The following is a 21457-nucleotide window of genomic DNA, read 5'->3' as shown; positions in this document are numbered from 1 at the left end:
CTTTGAATCAACAGGAGTGAAGGGAGGACAACATTGGTGGTGGGAATGCCCTTCATTCATTGTCACTATGTACTGTAAATAATTCTGTGTAATGCACTTCAGTCACAATAAAAATTAAAAAAAATAATAATGACAGTGTCATGAGCATTTGCTCTTTGTAAAGTCAACATTTTTAAGATGCAAAGGATCATAATAATACTCATGATATTATTACTATTATTATTATTATTATTATCATTATGTCTTTACCTCTGTTCTTGCATTTCTGAATAGACTTGGGGTAGGTTGGACATTTTAATCATCTAAAGTTCATCTCTCAGCCCATGTTCCTCAGATCCATAGGTCATAATACTTTCATCATAGTTGCAAGGGTGCTCAAAGTACACAACACATTTCAATCTAGAACTGTGATACATATAGTCCTTCAAGATAACTGGAAAGTAGAATGTATGTGTCCAGTCAAAAAAAGCAGAGTTTAACTCCCAGCCATATAATCTCATACAAGTTAATTTTCTGGAAATAAGTTTCTCATTTCTCACTGAAACTCTAGCTGCTTTATTTTTCTTGCCTAGTGCCAGGATTGTTTAGAGGATCAAGTGAAATAATCAGTATAAGTTAATCAATATAATTTAAAATAGTATTTTCTATGCTGCGAGGAGCTCTTAATTGGAGAATATAGTGATACATATTATCTCTTTTCTCAATTTGCACCCTCCTACCTTCAAATATTCCTATATAAAATTTCTAAGTCTAAAGAAGTATGAAGAATTCCTAATTCCTTACCATTTCACCTTGCAAAAAAGAAGCATGTCCATTCAGATTCTGTCGAAAAAACCCAAAGGTCACTAAATATGCCTGTGGCCTTTAGCTTAGGAATTTTCTAGTTGAAATGTGCAGCCTTGTTTTAAGTTGGACTAATATTTAAGTCACACACTACAATCTTAGCCCTTGACAGACAGTAATTTATATATTCTATGAGGGGGCTTGCTGCTGCAATTCTAGTTTCCTCCCCAAGGATACCTTGCAAATGTTATGGAGTTCAGCAAGCAATTAACAGCATGATTCAATCCAAGTCGTTGTTTCTCAGAAACAAGAATTAGAAATACTCTTGTGAGTATGCACACACCTACATCAAGTTCTCTTCCTGCCACATGCCTTTACTTTTAAGACAGTTGACTGATTTAAATAGAATAGTGCTTTATCTTTGTCTTTCAGGATACAGTATGTTGGTACACAACCTGCCCATCTTTTGAAAGATGGAGTTATGGTCTGATAATCACACATTGAATGCCAAATACAAGAGGTGACAGGTTAAGATAGTGGGGCCATTGAGTTCATGGACAGAGCTCCCATGAATTGGATTGACACCTTTATAAACTAGACTCTACAAACTTCCTTATACTTTCCCCATGTGAAGACATAGCAAAAAGGCACAGGGGACCAAAGAAATAGCACAGGGGGTAAGGCACTTGCCTTACATGCAACCCACACAATTGATTAATCAATCAATCTTGGAAATGCATATGGTCTCCCTTTCAATAAGTTCAGTTGGTCCTTTATGAATGTGAAGCCAACAATAGCCACTATACTCTCTTCCTATGTGTGGTCTAGAATACCCCTCCAAGCCAATGGTCTCTTATCAGAAAGAAATTGAACAGACCTCAAATTTCCAAGTTCCTGAGGCCAGAGTGATAATACTGTGGTTAAGGCACCTTGCCTTGCATGTGTAGCTGACCTAGATTCAATCTTCAGTGTCCCTGGTGATCATCCTGAGCTTGCCAGGAATAACTCCTGAGTATCACCAGCTGTGGCCCCAAAACAAAAAAAAATACAAACAAATTTTTAACCTCCTAAATTTAATATCCAAGTTAGTGTAAATGAAATTTTTTCCTTTATAAAATGCCCAGCTTATGGTATTTGGAACAGATTAAACCAAATGGCTTCCATATTTCCAACACATAAGTAAATATTTAAGATTGGACAGTATGTACTAAATATATTATACTGGAAAACATGTAAAATTCATAGAATAATAAATACCTACCATATTAAGAAATTCAAAGGATTTACATTATTATAATTTTTTAATTTAATAAATTGATTTATTCTGGTACTCAGTGAAATAAAGATACAATGATGAACAGATAGAATTTCTTCTTCCCAGAAACTTGTCATCCTTAGTGACATAGCAACAAAAAATTCAGAAAATAAAGGATCAGTTCTGAATGCTGTATATCACATGAGTCCCTTCAAAAATTTATGACCTGCCTTTGTAAAAGGATTAGAGGGTGTCTTCCATAATTTGAACAATATAGGTCTCCTACTTAGTACTGTGGATACAAGATAAACTCATAATGGATAATCAGTGAGATCTGGTAGGAGAGTTGAGCAATTCTTTGCTAGTCAAGGAAGAGAATGTTATGAACCCAACTGGAAAATATCTCGTCTCAAGGACACTTAAGCTAACGCCACTCATTAGTGCAACTTACATCTTCAGAGATGATTTACAGTCAAGCTTTGTAAGACTATGCATTAAATAAATACATTTTGAGCTCCATCTCTGTCCCTATTAGCTCTTACTAATTAAAGCAAGGCTCTCCATTTCTTGCTTTTAAAATATTATAATATAAGTTTGTATATGAAAACATTTTAAATTTGATTGTGACACCTGTGTAAGATGCTACCATGATCATGGTAATGATCAGCATGCTATACTGAGTAGTATCATAATGTAGTAGAAGCAATCACTTTCAATATTCTATTCATAGCGTTGCCAAGGGACATGATTGAAATCGAGGAATTCCACTATAGTGTATATAGAATTTGAACCCAAGAGCTCCAAGGAAAATTAGGAAGGCAGGTTGCTATCTTTAATTGTAATTATTTGATCATAGCCTCTTGGAAAATTTTAAATTCAGTCAGTCACTTGTTTCACCAGTAGGTAGGCTTAGTAGATCTCTACCTAACTATTTCTGAGTCAGAATTCTATATATAGCTGCTTACAATAGAGTAGGTGAGGAATTGTTTTCAATATTCTAAATTCACATATCTAAGAGCTCCCAGAAGTAATATTTGTTCTAAATATGAAATTGCAGAGTTTCAAATACTCTTCTCTGGCTGATGCCAATTCTCCACTTTTATGTTGCATAGAAAGTTTTTTTCTCCACAAGTCCTCAAGGCTAACGCTTGGCATTTTTAACAGCAGTCACTGAAATTCATTGTTAGATTTTTCCAAAATAGTTTTCCTGCCTTGGGGGTATAGTGCTGGGAATCATACCCTTGAGAACTTATCGTGGACCTGCTGCTCTTGGGGCTGCTGGAAATTATTAATTTCCAACCTTAGGCAAGTTATTTGCTTTCCTAGATTGGGTCCAAGTGAATGGCAGAATAAATGATTACTGGTATGATTCTAATGTTTAATAATATTTAAACCATTGTTGAAGCCTGGGAATGAACTGAGTATTCAGGATTTCACTGCAGATTCAAGAAACCAAGTTCAATTCTGAGTTTTACATGGCTTTCAGAGCACTAGCAGGAAGGGGTCTGGAGTGTTCCAATTTCTAGATCTCAGCAGTTAGTGCCTTGCCAGGACCTAATATTGATGACATGGCTCTCATCCAGTTTTTCAAGTTGCACTAGAAAATAGTTCTTGGGGTACCTAAGCATTGCTTAAGAAGCCTTTCACCTGAAAACAAATTCTGCCTTGGTATATTAGTTGTTGGTGATCACTTTGAGACCACATTCTCAGAGGCCAATACCATCTTCATTTGGCTGAGGGAACCCTGTGCATACATAGTATGTGGCATTTCTGCCAACTCAGCTCTGGTGGAAGAGAAGGTGATGTCAAAGGCAATTCTTTCCTTCCTGACACAATGCTTATGGTCTTTAATTGTTTTCATTTTTAATTGCTTTTCTATATCATTTTGCTTAATCTGAAGGGTTTTTTTTAATGAGCCTGAATGATCTAATTGGACCTAAATGTGATTTCTTCATAGCATTGTTTATTGGTGTGTAAACATCAAATCCTAGAGCAATTTACAAACAATAGCTGAAGTTTTAAAGAACGCAAGTTGCTTGTAATTTTGATGTAGACTGGATTTATTAAATATAGCCATTGGTAAAAAATACTTTAAGAACTGGTAATGTATGATGAAGTCATAACTATGCATTTAATTTTCAATACATATGCTACATTAATTTGTTTTGTTTATAATTAACAATTGTAACTATTTATGATAAAACTTGAAATTGAGGTCATATATATAATACAGTGTTAATACATGTATCTTGCATGCATCTGCCCCTAGTTCAATCATCTGTACTGCATATGGTCCAATTGAGCATTGCTGGAAGTGATTCCTGAGTACAGAGCCACAAGTAGGCTATGAGCATCACACAGTATGGCTGTAAAACAAAGAAAAAGATGGAAATCCTCTTTAGTCCTCTCCCCTACTTTTTTATTCTAAAGACAATCTGTTAACTATTGGGTCTGAACCTAGTCTAAAAACATTTTTCTGACATTGCATATATAAATATAACGTATCATTATGCTTCCAATTTGACTCTTCTATATTTATAGATATAGTGGAGCATGTTAAATCACACCTACATCATTTAACTAACTTCTTAGTGATGCTGCAGTGTAAATGGATACAAACCAAGTATTTATGGCCATTTAATCATTCCAACTCTTGATGGTTTTCATTTCTAGTTTAATATTTGTTAGGAGGTTCAAGCCACTTTCAGTGCTTCCAATGACATTGGTGATTAGGGATCCATATGGTGCCATGGGATCAAATTCAAGGTCTTACTGATGTTACACGTGTTCTATAACCTGAACTATCTCCTTGGCATCTCTGATTTTTGTTTCTACATTTTTGATTATGCAGAACACTGTATTGAATGATTTACATATGCATCTGTACTCAGGTGTAAGACATTTGGTGGATATGTCTGAAAGCTGAAATTATTTAACTAGACTATAACATTTAACTTGTCGTCCTTATATACAAATTATATTCAAAAAAGTTATTTGATATTAAGTTATGTACAGTAAGACTTCCATTTTTCTCCTTACAACCCACAGAGAGCTGCAGTTGTCAATGATCTTTCCCACACATGAATATTTCTGCGAGCTTTCTCCAAAAATGCACAATAGAAAACTCAACTTTTCACTTTAGCATCATTCTCCAAAGTCAGTGAGAGGAAACTTACCTTGGGGGTAGGCTTAGAAATACCCTGTAATATGAAGAAATGTATGAGTAAGTACCCTCCCCACTGTAATATCACTCTAGCCCTTTAGAAATGGAATTCAGTGGGTAAACAAATGCTCTACTATCGCAGTGACCCCAAATAAATAAACTTTAAAATATTTTTGTTCTGTGGCACACCCAGCAGTGCTCAAAGCTTGCTCCTAGTTTTGCATTCAACAATTAATTTTGGTGTTGCTCAGGGAACTATATAAAATGCTAGCAATTGAGCCCAGCTCAACTGTGCTCAAGGCACAGGTCCTACCCACCTTACTTTCACTCTAGCTCCTGAGATTTGAACTCTAAGACAAATAAGTAATGAGTTTGAGCTTCAAAATACACAAAGAGGAGATGCATAGGAATTTAATCATGAAAATAAGAGAGGATTAAACATTAGTAGATATTTTGTTTTCCCATTCTCAATTATTTAATTATTGTATTAAATATATTATCTTCTCTGTATTCTGAAAATGGCCATGCTTTCCCCTGAAAAGCTCAATGTATGCATATTCTAAATTTTATGGCCAAGTAGAAATGGGAACACCTCCTGAATTTAATCTGAAATAAAGAATGTAAAGGAGGGAGTTTACTAAACTATCCTTAATTTGGCACAAAGGGGAGCATAATGTCTCTATTCATGCAAGAAAGACTAATGGAGAATCTACTAGGTACCAGATGGCACAGACAATTTATTCATCTCACCGTCACTGGGCGGTGGGATTGCCATTCTATTAATAGGTGTAGATGACTTGATATCCAACAGAAAGGCTAAAAGCACTTGAGACACACTAGGCCAAGACTGCCCTCACTCCACCTGGTTGCTACAATACACTATTTCATTTTCACCATTATTATCCCAAAGTTGACCATTGAGGTATACAATAAACCTTCTCAAAAGCCTGTTTCTGTTCAAGCATATGGAAACACAGGCTTGGGCCAACAAAAGAACCAGTTCAAAGATCTTAGATTAATTCCTGAGAGCGCATCAGCAATTCTGTGTCTATTCAGTGGGATGAACTTACTCTCCTAACCTTGCCAAATGTCTAGCTCTTGTTCATTGTTGCAAATCTGAAAAATAGGTACTGTCAAAACATGTCCTTCTCATGTAGAAAAATTAGAAAGGGAAAAAAAAGGCGAGAAATATTTCCTCTGATAGATAACTCCAAATTCATTGCTTAGATCGCCAAGGAGGCACACATGTATCACTTAATCAAAAGATCATTTGCAAATAGGAAACATCTAAGAAGCAATGAAGAGGAACATGAGCATATATATCATACTGTAAGGAAAGCCAGAAGAGCTCTTTTCTTTCGGGTTGATGGGTACATCTAAGGGCCAGAGGGGGGGAGTCGGGCATCACCCCTGCCATAAGTGATGTCTTGTTCTAGAATCTGGATGGTCAAGAAGGCATTTGGAGAGTTATTTCTAATAACATTCAGCCAGCATTCAAAGCTATCAATATGTACTCATGAAGATATGAAAAGGAAAACTAAACTAGTTGACATAGCAGCATGGTACTTGTATTTTACAAAAATTCATCACGATTTGATATGAAAATAATTTATATCAAATTCTACTTCATGACCTCAAAGACTCATGTTAAAATAGTACAGAGTAAGAGGGCAGAAAAATAGCACAGGAATTAAGGCCTTTGTCTTGTACTGATTCACCTCCTTTGATCCCTCCAAGAACTGCCAGGAGTGATTCTTGAGTAAAAAGTCAGGTGTAAGTCCTAAGAACTAATAGGTATCACCTAAACATGGCTCCCCTCCCCACCAAATAGAAGTAAAAATAAAATACTTTAGAGTGAAAGAATTTTATTTCTATCCTTCATCATCAGAGACAGCCTGAGCTTGAGAGCAATTCAGTGACTAAAATTATTTATAGTAATGTTAACTGAGAAGAGCTGCAAAACCTTGACAACTCATATGTTGCATCGTATCTAATGCAAAGGTGTAATTATTTTATTAAGCTATCGTGTTATTATTTTAGAATTAGTAGTGTCCATTTTACATGTGACTACTTTAACATATCTGATGAAGATAGCAAGGATGGATTTCAGAAAGTTATCATGAAGCAATAAATCTTTGCTTAGCCTATAGCTATATTTACCAACCTTGGGTTTCAGATATGGAGGAGCATTATATGTGTGCTCTTGTCCTCTTTCTGGCCCTGATCAGATCTTTAATTTCTGAGTTTTAGTGATGGTTAATCCCACATGGAAGCTTGTTTGTTTGTTTGTTTATTTGTGGGAGTCACACTCAGTGATACTCATGGGTTTTTCCTGACTCCTCACTCAGGAATTTTTCCTGTGGTTCTAGGGAATTTATGGATTCCAGGTGTCAAACCCATGTCAGTTATATGCAAGGCAAACATCCTACCCGCTGTACTTACCTCAGCCCCAGATCATTATTCCTAGATGATTTATAGATAGGTATATATCTGACTTAAGAGTGTTAGAAGGCATCTATCTTCATCACCTAAAGTGAAGTTTATGACTAAATAATTTTTTAGCTAATAAAAAATAGTGTTGAATATATACTCTGGTATAAATACATGTTAAAATGTGTACTTCACATGTGGGTATATAAATGCCTACATGCAACTTTTTTGTATTGAGTATTAAGAAGAGTATTTATATAAATCAATTGAAAAAGCATGTTGCTCCTTAAATATTTCCTAGATTAGATGGTTGTATACTACTATAAATTAAACTGAAAATCAGAAATGTTTAAATATTTTTAAATAAGTACAAACTATGAGTATATTTTTGCAGATGTCCCCCCAAATGTGTCAACATGTATTTTGTTTTGAACCTTGGGTTTTCAGAATGATATTTTAAACCTTTCTACTTTCAGGTGCATATTTTTCAAAATATGTCTGTTCTTTATGAGCTTGTTTTGGGAAATTATTTTTAAGACAAATAATAAAATGTGTCATGGTCACATTTTATATGCTGCCTGTATTTCATAGGAATCTATATGTTATCTTATTTCAAATCCTCCTTGCTAAGCACTCTAAATGCTTTCTTTATTGCAAGGTAACACACAAGAAGTGGAGTAAAATATCTTTTAGAGGATTTATGGTAATGCTACTGAATGTAGCTGATCATAAACAACATGGAGAGCCCTTAGGGTCTCTTCATTTGCCTGATGCACTTCACTGGTGCCCATTAACACTTCGTCTGCTATTGCCATAGACTCAATTTAATGAGGGACTCTGAATTCTGAGGTTTGCACCAGAAACAATAGATTCAACAGCTGAGACACCTAGTTCTCTCCACTCTCTGGTATTTGAATATTTTTAAAATAAAATGAATTCTCTCTTTGACAAAAGGTTTGAAATAATCAGAGTATTTGCTTTCTAATTAGAACAGTAAAAAATAGTTCCTAACATTGAAACAATACTGCAGCATATCTTGATGGGAAAGTTGATAAATAAATTCTAAATTTAAATTAATAATGACAATGTCTTTTGTTGTTTTTGTACAAAAAATGTTAACTAGCATTTGCAGATGCCTTTGTCGTTGACAGACTATGTTTTTTCATGAATGAAAACACATTATTTTCGTGAAACAGTTAACACCCGTAAAATAGTTCTCATTTAATAAACTACTTTCAATTGCATCTGTGTTTGTTAAAGAAGGCAATAAATAGTTGAACACATAGACTAATAATTGATCAATCTAAATATTTAAATTTTGGACTCTTTTATTCCGGAGAAGGCTGAGTTCTCTCTTGAGCAAATATTTCTTTTCCTTCACACCTCTCTAAATTTCTTTCAATAAAGCTATAAAGTTTTACCTTCAAACAGACGTGCATTTAAATATTTTTAAAATCTTAGATTTTAAAGTAAATTAACTTATTGTTAGTAACTATTTTCTATTAGCCCAAATGGGTTTTCTGACCAATGTGTCTGAGCAAAGTTACATATTTCTTACCTATTTTTAAATTTTAAAAATAATAGTTCAAAGAAGGGAATTCTTGCTAATCTCCTCTCTCCAGTCATCTGTATCTTCTTTTGTTTTGTCCTTTAGAAAATGAACCTGGTGGCGAGTTGGTGAGTCACGCCTGGTGGGCATATCTGGAAGCAATATACGAGGGAGAAAAATCGGATCCACAGAGCAAGTAGGTAACAGAGCTCAGGGAACAGTACAAGAACCCTGCAGACTATATCAGGGTTCACCTATGTGCCTGCTACATGTACTCCTCAAAGTCACTACCCTCCTTTTAACTTCCCTCTGTCTTCAGGTTTCAAAGAGTCAGTTTCCAAATAGCCAAGTCATTCTAAAAGAGAACAAAAGTAGCTGATGCATATATTGTTCTTGCTAACAAACTATCTGGTAAGATAGGATCTATATCCTGTAGGGCACTTTGAGAGATTGTAGGCATATCAGTGTGAAGTACCATATGAGAATTCCTACATGGAAATACTCCATTGTCAATCATTGCAAACAAAACCCACACTGGCTGAAAAAATAGCCTGTTAAGTACAATTTACTAATTGTGATTTGGAGAATTGATGGGAGGAATTAGCAATAATCAAATGCTTACCTCCAGAGTAGTACATTTTTAAAGGGGAATCTCAAAATCCACATGTTTGTGATGTGACTCAAACTTCACCCCTGAGGACACTGGGAAAATAATGCAAAGCTCTGAGAGCATGCTTTGCATACAGGAGATCTGAGTTTGATCCCTGTTACTACAAGGTTCCCAGGACTAAATCTGAGTAATAATCTGGGAGTAGCCCCTGATCATAGCCATTTATGGCTCTAAGACAGAAAAAAATAATAGCAATAGATTAAGATTAATTAATTAAAATCTCACCCCTTGATGTTTGTTTCTGATTGTCTGTGTTGCTTTAACTTCAGAAACCCTGGGGTCTTTCAAACACTGACATCCAAGAGTCTACAAGTTACATTGCTGGGAACAACATAAAATTTTAAGGAAATGTTAATTTTGTATGGGGAAAACTCTGGCATGCCTTTTAAGGTTCACTGTGCTACAGTAATTTATTTGTCTACTGACTACCCCATTTGCCTGTCTGGTAATAGAACTACTTACTGTTACAAGGAAATTAGAGGCTGGGATTGTCTTCCATATGCCACAGCTTTGTGGGTGCTGCAAACTTGAAGAGCTTTCTGAACTAGTATAATAGGTCACAGTTTTTCTAATTATTTTCTCATCTATATCTTAATCTCTTTTCTTGAAGAAATCCACTGCATTCATTAGTTTGGTTTGGGGAAGGCATTATGTTTAATCAAATTTCACTAGAGTTAATAATATTGGAACTATTAAATTTAAATGCTTGATTTTTAAGTCAGTTAAAATTTATGATTTATACATATATGAACTATTTTGATTATTTTTAGTGTCAGTGAGTTATAGTTATAGAATGTTGAATGTAATATGACCCTAATTTTTAAATGTAGATGTGTTGACTTGCATTTCTGGCCTTGAGTTAAATACACACATTTAAAGAATGTGATGCTTATTATAAAATATAATGGGTACAGGGCCAGAGTGATAGCACAGTGGGAGGGTGTTTGCCTTGCATATGGACAACCCAGTACGGTACTGGGTTCGATCCCTGACATCCCATATGCCAGGAGTATATGGGCCTACCAGGAGCAACTTCTGAGCACAGAGTCAGGAGTAATCCCTTGGCACTGTCAGGTGTGACCTAAAAACAACAACAACAACAACAACAAAAAACATAATGGGTACAAATCTCACTATGAATGAAGACAATAAAGAGTAAGTTTGTTTTCAGAGGAAATTTTAAACAAACTTGATCTTCAAAAAAAAATGCTTAATAGCAATGCAGTGTTTGATTTTGAGAGGTCTGCATTTTCTTTTTCTTTTATTCTTTTTGGGCCACACCTGGGAATGCTCGGGGTCACTCCTGGCTATGCACTCAGAAATTGCTCCTGGCTTGGAGGACCATATGGGATGCTGGGGGATGGTCCATTCTAGGTTAGCACATGCAAGGCAAATGCCTTACTGCTGCACCATCGCTCTGGCCTCAAGGTATTCATTTTCAAAATAGAACTATAACTTTGAACTTGTTTAAAGAAGATTAAGGCATTCAGGGTTTGGGCATTCACATCTTTCTTACTGGCCACTATCCTGTCCTGTCTGACTTGTTGCTTTTTGTAGAACTTAGATCCCTGTGAGCTTCTTTTTTTGTTTTGTTTTGTTTTTGGGCCACACCAGGTGACGCTCAGGGGTTACTCCTGGCTATGCACTCAGAAGTCGCTCCTGGCTTGGGGGACCATATGGGATGCTGGGGGATCGAACCACTGTCCTTCCAAGGCTAGTGCAGGCAAGGCCCTGTGATCTTCTAATCCCATCAGAGAAAAGTTATAACAGCAAAACTATAATCAATATTTGTGCAATTCATTTTCTGAGTTTCCATGTATATAATTTATTTCAGTACTTACTAATCCTAGTTACTTCTTACAATTGGAAAGTGCCTTGATGTAGCAAGAACAATGTTCTATTCGAATTTTAATAGATATGAAGTTAAACACGAGATTACTCCACAAAAAGCAAATGATGCTTACTTGATACTTGGCCTTGCTGTATGTTTGTCACAAGTGCTTTAGTCTGTGGTGATCATTGAAATGAATTAATTAGCATGACAAAAATAGGACTGGAAATAAGTTATAAGAATAGCTTTCAACATCACAGTATAGATTTTTACATGAGAATCTATGAAATGAAATTTTATAAAACATCATATAGCATTGGGCTGGAGCGGTGGCGCAACCGGTAGGGTGTCTGCCTTACATGCACTAACCTAGAACAGACCATGGTTCGATCCCCCCACCTCAGGCGTCCCCATGCCAGGGGCGATTTCTGAGTGCATAGCCAGGAGTAAACCCTGAGCATAACCAGGTGTGGTCCAAAAAAAAAAAAAAGGCAAACAAAAAAAAAGGTGTAAACATCATATTGCATAGATCAGGATACCCAAATGTTTACAGTATGGGCCAGATAATAAATATTTTAAATATTTTGGCTTTGTGGGCCATATGTTCTTTGCAGTGGCACTCAGCATTGTCACTGTTCTGAGGAAGTATCCACAGCTATATAATCAAGTGGACACTATGGTGCACAGGTAGAACTTTATTTACAAGATCCACAGTCAAAAGAATTGATTCCCAGGCAATAGTTTCCCAAACCATGTTAAATAGCTAAGTTAAGAGTTTCTGAATAGATACAGTCAATTTTAGGAAATAGAATGTAACTCTAACCCTTATCAAATCTTATTACTTGCAGTCTCACACAATAGAGACTAGAATCATTGTCTGCAGGCATATTGCTTTACGAAAAGTATATGGTCAGTATGTAACTTGGATAGAGGAATCAAGCAGAGATAGAGCTGCATAAAGCCTGCATGATGCTTAAAATAATAGATTATTATATCTAGAAGTCAGGGCAAAATTCAAAAAATCTCTCATGGTTAAGGAGGAGAAGAATTACTGGTATTTATTCTATTTTCACTCTGACTGACCAGAAATATGTTGAATTTATTCTCAAAATGTTTATAAAATGTTAAATGACCAAGATAAAGAGATTTTGTTCTGGGCATAAAAATCCCCACAAGAATTTAATGTAAAACAAATATGTGATAAAAAAATTAGAGACAGTTAAACTAGAAAATACTAATTTTATCTCAATATCTGTGCATTTTAGTAAAAATTCTTTACTCCTCAAATCTGAACTTTATTTACCCTATCGAATGGTTATTAATGATTTTCTTTTGATAGACTTAATAGTAAATTCATGACAATAGAATAATTTAATAAGGTATAAAATATATTAACATAAAATATGGTCTTTGCAATACAGATGATACGTGGTATGTCCGGCATTGTGTTACAATTTCTGTTGATTTCATGTTCAAGCATGATGGTCCAACCCTTATAGATTGCTCCCAAGTAAAGGCATTGCCAGTTGGGTTCTCTGACCTTAGAAGTCTGGATTTCAGCTTTAGAAATACAAAAATTGCTTTAGAAATCAGCTTCCCTGATTTTTTGCAGAATTTTTTGTATATAAAATAGAGAGATTCATGGAAAGCAGATCCATGGACAGTCCAAGGATATCACTTCTTCATGGAAGTCAAACTTTCTCAGAGCCATTAGTCTTCAAAGCTTATAAGTCAACTTGTTCAGGGACCTAATGTATACTTAATGGTAGAGACATGATTTCCTGCTCTGAACAGTGCTGAGATGGATGGATGCCCTTGGCAATTCATGATAGTCGTATAAATATGTGAGTGAATGTTGTGCCATAAACAGGCTAGATACTATGTTTGTGAAACAGAGCACTTATCTACTGACCTAGAATTATTTGGAGTATATAAAATTAAATATTTAATTAAATTCCTACATAACATCTGTTACTTATGTAATGAATATATATATATATAATATTTAAGTGGCAGAAAATACTTTTCTCTATTATTTTCAATAGTTTATTGGCATTTATATACATATATAAATATTTTGTATGAAATGCAATGTATATCATATGCATTCTTCAGTCTTTTATAGTATATAGACCTTTAATGTGTAACTCTTTATCCCTGTCTTTTCTTTCTTACCCCATACTACCTTAGAATACACCACTGTTATTAAATTTATAAACACTGATCTCATTGATGTAAGGAAAACTTTTTAATTTTTTAAAATTATTTTGAATATCTTTATTTAAACACCATGATTACAAATATTATTGTAGTTGGGTTTCAGTCACAAAAAGAATACCCTCCTTCACCAGTGCAACATTTCCATCACCAATGCCCCCATCTTCCTCCCCCTCGCCTGTATTTAAGACACGCTTTCTACTTCCCTCACTCATTGACATTGTTATGATAGTTCTCAGTGAAGTTATTTCTCTAACTACACTCACCACTCTTTGTTGGTGAGCTTCATGTATCTGGTTTCATGCTTCACAGATACAAATGAAGTGAATAGTTAACCTATATCTAGAAGGAAAAAAATAACATTTTGTTAATAAAACAGATTGCTAAATTTTTGCAAATGTCATCCATATACCTAAATGTATAATTTCATGCATTTATGTAAGGTATTCTTGAGTCAGCTACTACATGCCAGACACTATAGAGACAGAAATTGAATTACAGAGTTCTGCCATAAAGCTGTTTATGCCAAACTATTTAATAGTGAGAAACATATAAGCCCTCACTGAAAAAAATTAATTAACCACACACTGTGAAAAGAGCTATAAAAGTGGTATGTACAAAGTAATAAAGTATAATATAGACCAAAATGGAAGAATCTAACTGCTCTAGGAGAAGACATTTACAGTCTTAAAAAATTGATGCCTTGTTTGGTCTCCCAATAGGACAAGCCTGCTTTTCAGATGACATGGAGATTGTAGATATGGCACTAGTATCTGGAAAGATCCAAAGATGTAATGTGGGCACACGAGATGTTGAGGCGCTCTGAGTTTAACTAAGACCTATAGACAGTCAGTGACTCAAGGTGAGACTTATTAAGCTAGAAGAAGCCATGTTGATGTCTTTTAAACAGGATGACAGAATGAACATGAAGTATCTCAGAGCTCCTGGGAATTGTCAAAAAGAAGTCCAGGAAGGGATTGAGGGTCTCAATGTGGATGGTCTATTAAAGGAGATGAAGGAGGCTTGAGGAGGCCCAAGAAGAATTGTTGCAAAACAAGGTTAGATATAGACTTTCTTTTATTTTCTGTTTTAAATTGGGACACAGTTCTTTATTTGACCAACAGTTCTTGTGTGTGAATACAAGAGATCACACAGTAGATATAAAAACAGGAGAGTTTTCACATTCTGCTTCCTAGAGCTTCAATCTTCCATCTCTTGAGTAGAGAGATTTTTTTCGTGGGATGGTAAAATTTTTATAGGTAAGGCACATCAAGCCTATGGCCCAATGATTAGTGCTTTTTTCCATAATAATTTTTATTTTGACCAAAGTGGATTACAAATCATTCACAGTAGTATTTTAGGTACATAGTGGCATTGAATCAGGGACATTCCCACCACTAATGTTGTCCTCCCTCCTCACGATTAGTATTTTTAAGTGATGGTTATTGTTTGGCGTTTATAAAGAAGCAAGACATATGGGCTTTGTCCTAAGAAAGCAGACAATCTCTACATTTTATCTAGGTTGTACTTTCTATTTTCATCAAAATAGGATGAGTTTATGAGCAGTTATGTAAAAATATGCAGCCACACTCTCAAATGAAGTAGAGGGGCCAGAGAGATGGCACAGCAATAGGGCATTTGCCTTGCAAGCTGCTGACCCAGGATGGGCCTTGGTTCAATCCCCCAGAACCCCATATGCCCCCCCAAGTCAGGGATGATTTCTGAGCGCATAGCCAGGAGTAACCCTGAGTGTCACCAGGTGTGGCCCCAAAACCAAAAATAAAATAAAATGTAGTAGAAAAAAGTTAGGATATTTTGCGCCAAAAAAAAAAAAAAAAGTGTTCTGCAAAAAAATAAAGACACACATGTATTTGCTTGAATTTGCATGGAACTCTAGGAGGATATAGAACTAATTAAAACTTTATTTGTACAGAAAGTACACGGAATAAAGCTTCAGGTTAGATAAAAAAAAAAAGGAAAGTACACAGAGACCAGATTGGGAGGAGAGTCATTGCTCTTATTGATTTACTTATTCATTTCTATTTATTTTAGAACACTGGAAATATAAATGAAGAAAGAGAAAGATGGTGAGGGGTGAAGAAAGACAGTGAGGAACTGAAGGAAACAGAAAGACATAAAGGAATGACTAAAAGAAAGTAGAGCACTCCCATCAAATTCCCCACTTAGCATATTGCGCATAATCATCAGTTACCATTTAACAACTGGAGTTATCTTCATAACTCTTACTGTATTTCACAAAACTCTCCTTTCTAAAATGCTTTCATTTAAATACTGTATTTAAAACATAGAAAATAAGGAATTCTATTACTGGCTATTCACTTATTTAAAATAGAGCTATAATTTAAAGGTCGGAGTATCAAATGTATGTGAAAAGTATTCTCTAAAATATCCATAAACAAATAGCTATGGTATGACAAAAATGGAAAAACATAGCAGTATTTCTAGAAGAAATTCTTTGGAATAATAAAGAAAATGATTAATATAGTAGTTATGTTTCTCACAATAAAAGAGCTTCAAAATGCAGTAAAGATAACTAGAGAAAGTGAATAGAAACCCTATATCATTGAAACAATATTTTTATTATTTGTTATAATTATAGGCTAGGTTACTTAAAAGAATTCCTCCTCCAGGTAAATGCTAATAGACATATGCCTGAGTGTAGGTGGTGGTGATTGTATATGTATATATGTGTATATACAAAATTTGTGGATGGGTGTGGTACATGCTAGTTACTTGTGTATTATAATGTTTGTATGAAAGTGTACGGTCAATTTGTATACTAGAGTGTGAGAGTATTTGTGTATAGAGGATATACTGTATGTGTGATATATATGAAAATACATAATTTGTGTATGTATGTGGTACATGTGTGGTATGATGCATGGACTTGGCGATGTGTACATAGTCTCTGAATATACAATTTAACCTTACTGCACCCACTGTTCTTGAACATTTATTTCTTAGCTCTTCATTTAAAACATCAAACATGAAGTAGAACTAAAATTTTCATTACTAAGTAAAATTAAAGCAGTTGAGTTGGAGAGATAGTATAATGGTTAGGGCATTTCACTGCCTGCAGCTGTTCCAGTTTTGACCTCTATGCTTATACAGTCCTCTGAGCACAGAGCTAGGAATAAATAAACCTTGAGCAACACCAGGTGTGGCCCAAAACAAAATAACAAAAAAGATTATTATCTCTGGATGAGATTTCTGGGTCCTTTGCAAAATCCCAGGAGAGCTAGTTCATCTCTCAATCAGGTTTCTCCCAGGAAAATTCAACAGTCATTAACTGCCCTCTTTTTTAGAAAAGATGAGAAACACCTTTCCTCAGAAGAAGTTTTTCAGATCAAAACAGAGCTGCCAGGGAGCAAGTGTTCTCTCCACCCCCATGTTGTGCTTATTTGTGTATTCGGGTTCTACTACAATGAACTGTCAGAAGAGCATAGTCACTGTGACCATATCTGCAACTGGATACCACTGTTGGAGCTCTTTTTTTTGAAAAGTATGTGTATGCTCCACTAAACATTTTGTTTATAATCTATAGATAGCTTTACACTTTCTTTGATTTGCTCTGAAATCACTAAGCCATATATTCAAGTTTTCTGAGAGCTGTATTTTTGTTGTTGTTCACTGTCACCTAGGAAACAAAGGGGATAGTCAGTCAATATTTCATGTGCAGCAAAATGCTTGTGAGACATTGGGGTAGGCATTCATTAGAGGAGAAGAACTAAAGCAGGAAAACAAGCAATCTAGAGGCCTACACTTACCAGAGAGAGATATGAGGAATTTGGTGAGTGAGCCAAGTCAGTGCCTCCAAAACTGTGAGACCCATTCTTTAGTCTATGTTGTGTGGCCAAACACCTTCATCTGAACAAGTGAAGATTAGAGATGGTAGATTTGAGAAAATAGGAATCCCAGGCAATGTATCCTTAGTTACCTTAGAGAAGTTTATATGCAAAAACTTTAAACACACTAAGGCAGAGCCAGAGGTGGAGAAAAATAGTTTTTTAAAAAGAAAAAAATATTTTAGTAGAGACCCAATTCCATGAATAAATAACAAAAACTGATCTGTGTAACCTCCAATACTCAAGTGGTATTTTTATATTTTTAATAAAATAAAATGGTTATCTTAGGCTATTAAAATTATCAATACAAATTGAGAAATTGTACTCATTATTCTTTGCCCCATATCCACAAGGACATTATGTACAAATTTACTTTTTAAAATTATTAAAATATGCCATTGTGTTGAAAATTACTACATTTTGTTTATTGTGTTGCATATTATCCTATGAACAAGAATACGTGAATATCTCAATAAACACAATTCATTTCCTTTTTAGATTCTCTGCAGTGTATATGTATTTTCTCCATTGTCATGCTTTTTATTTATTCACTTGTTTAGTGGCCACACACAGTAATGCTTTGGAATTAGTCCTGGCTCTGCATTCAAGAATTATTCCTAGCCATTTTGGGGGAACCATTTGAGATGCCAGGGATTGAATCTGGATTGGCCTCATGCAATGCAAACTCCCTGTCATCTCTACTGTTGATCTGATGCCTCTTTTGTTAGGTAACTTCAAATCCCTTAATTTACTAAGCCAAAAGATGGCAGCCTAGGCTATTAAAGAAAGTCCTTTTTTGTGTGTATTTATGTTGCTTTTATTTTGTATTTGTATTATGACTACATGCATATGATATAAAATCCACATGTTATAAATCCTGAAAATGCTTTGTCAGAAAATTCAATAGGTGATAAATTTTAATACAATTGGAATAAATACAACTTCAGCATGCATGGCAATAATTGAAATCATAGCAAGTATGAGAAAGGTAGCATGATCCTTTATCTGCATACTCTCCTGTCAAAAATCTGGAAAATGGAGACTCAAGTTACTCCAAGTCTATCAAAGCTATAAAATGTGAAGCATTTGAGAGAGATTGAGTGGCTTCAGCATGCACTCTTAGTCAGCATAGAACAGGCTATTAAACATGTGAACTCAGAAATGAACTCTGAAAGTGTTTATGATAGAAGTTTATTTCTGGCTCATATCACAGTCTGATATGCTTAGACAATCCTTTCATTGTGTATCTCTACCATCTGGAACTTGTTGTTTTCAAAGAACGTCATGGGCATTGTGTACTTCGGGGAATGCCTGGGATAAGATGCAAACATTCCATTAGTTAGGAATGAAAGGTTAGTTCCCAATTTTGCCCCAGGAAGCCAAAAAGTAGGTACACTCCCCTATGCCCAAGTAGTGAGGTCTCAGAGCGTTAAGTAACAGATTTAATAAATCTTCCTGCTACTATGAACCACCTGTTCACACACACATTCTTGTCTCCGAAGTTTCTTATTCAAATTTCATACTATGTGCTCACATGTCCTGAATACAATTTGGTTCCTGCCACATGAATTGCTGTCAGGAAGGAATATGATAGCTTGTTGACCAAGAACATGGGTCCAACTTTTTTGTCTTCTTGAGACATATGCCTACTAATTCCCTCCATCATCATCATTGATCTGTGCATGTGGAACTTAAATTTTGTGAATCTGTCTGGAGAATAGACTACTTGAGTGATGCCTTATAGTGATAGAATTTGCTTAAAACCTGTGTACTTCAAACAGTGCTTCTAGGATCACATATGTCAAAATCAGCAGGCGAAATTTTTCCTTAGGTGTATTTGTAATATTCATTCAAGATATATTCACAAAAAATTTCTAGCAATATGGCCTGGATAAGAAATGCAAATACTACCAAACAATTTCATATACCAGCTACATAGATGAGGAACTGGTCTAAACCACAGCTAATCAATTGAGCTACTGAATAATCTTTGTGAGCATTTTGCAGCTAGCTTCCTACTCTCCCATATAAATTTATAAAATATATAATATATTTTAAAAACACATAACCACTTGTCAACCTTCCGCATAGTTTAAATTAGCATTAAATGTCCAGATAGGGTTATGGTTTCCAGATTGTTACACAAATTTACTTTCATGGTTTGCCTGTTTGACTCAGAATTCAAGTAATATCCATGGTTATATCTTATTGACATATAATTTAAATCTGTTTATATTTCCTATTTTCTCTACCCATGTCTGAAAACTTCTGATTTCATCCCTCTGCCATGATTTTATGTATACTTCTCATCTTTGTATTTCTATAGAATGGTGAGATATTTGAGATCTAATCACAATCATATTTTTTGATGAATTCCCTTTGTCTAATCAGAAATAAGTATACACTAGCAGGTGCTTCTTTCGATAATGTTACTATTAACCAGCTTCCACTCTCTCAGATCCATTCCCCCCTAAGCACTCATCCTCCACTCTTTCACCTAATGTTAGAAAGAGCTCAGTCTATGAGTTTCAATCCAAATACAACATTCCAAAGAGTTGAAATATTGGGTTCTATTATCCCTATTCAATTTAGTGGCTCATTTGCCTCTATTTTTAATGTTCCTTCACCAACTTCTTAGATTATCTTTCTTAATAAATCAAAATAAATGCAAGTTCCCCTCTCTTCATTTCAAAAGCAATGATACACTTTCTTTTTTTATGAGAACTATTAACATCAAGAAATAAAAACACAGTTATTAGTGCAAAAGTGCTATACCTTATGAGGTCTGAGGTTTGTTGGCAGGTCTTATTATTTTTTATGCACCCTAATTATGATAATGCTGAAATAAGAACTAACAGTCAGTGTTAATGATCACTATATGCTATGTAGTTAATGCATGGATTATTTTATTTAGACTTTTTTTTAACTTTTTAACAACCTTTAATGATAATTGCTGTGATCATACCAACTGTTGAATGGTGGTTCAACTCATCACAAGTTCAATGTCTCAACAGTTCAGATTGCTTAAGTTACTAACCAGCTATACAAATTTGAGAGATTTAGAAGCAACTGGAGAAAAAGTAGCACACAAAAGATATTGTTATCCACAATTTTGTATATAATTTGGGCTATGCCGTAGGAATTTTTAAGGTTGTCTGATTGGATAGCTGTACTGAAGGTTGCTGAGGGTTGACCTTTCATCTCCAGAATTTGCTTATGGTATTTCCATCTTTAGAAGACTTTCAGGTCTCTGGTGATATACAGAGGAATATATGCACACAAGAGAGAACCTTACATGCTGGATCACTATATCATTGTTGGCACAGTGACACAGGCAGGTAGATGAATGGTCACTAACCCATCACTGCCAATACTTAGAGGTGTCCTTCTTGCTTCCAGAGAATCTGTGGTCTGATCAGGAATGCCAGGTATATATCTATAACACATTAAATGGATAATCAAAGGGAGCTTCTAAAGATTCCAGTTGAATACATTGCATACCATTTACTGTATACTTAAGAGACTAAGGAGATTGTGCAGTTAAAGGAGGATATATTTGGCATCAGTAACTGAGGAGTAGAAGGTTCTAAAAAACTTTACTTAACTCCTGCTAGTTTAGATTCAAGATTCAGCAATCACCATGCAGACTCAATAGAAACACCTGCCTACATACTTCCCTACATTTTTAGCTCA

The 21457-nt window shown here is 35.0% G+C and overlaps 1 protein-coding gene across 11 annotated transcripts in view; it reads left to right on the top strand.

The window, feature by feature from the left end:
* The window catches only part of MYT1L (myelin transcription factor 1 like), a 476191-nt gene that overhangs the window by 88877 nt on the left and 365857 nt on the right, over positions 1-21457 (top strand). For all 11 annotated transcript variants that reach the window (XM_049784897.1, XM_049784892.1, XM_049784887.1 and 8 more), the window contains exon 2: positions 9286-9376. The gene's annotated coding sequence lies outside the window, so the exon portion shown is untranslated. The remainder of the gene's footprint in view (positions 1-9285; positions 9377-21457) is intronic.

Source organism: Suncus etruscus, chromosome 12 (genome assembly GCF_024139225.1).
Source record: "Suncus etruscus isolate mSunEtr1 chromosome 12, mSunEtr1.pri.cur, whole genome shotgun sequence".
Classification (NCBI taxonomy): Eukaryota; Metazoa; Chordata; class Mammalia; order Eulipotyphla; family Soricidae; genus Suncus; species Suncus etruscus.
The sequence above is the reverse complement of the archived record's forward strand: the minus strand, read 5'-3'. Positions and strand labels throughout refer to the sequence as shown.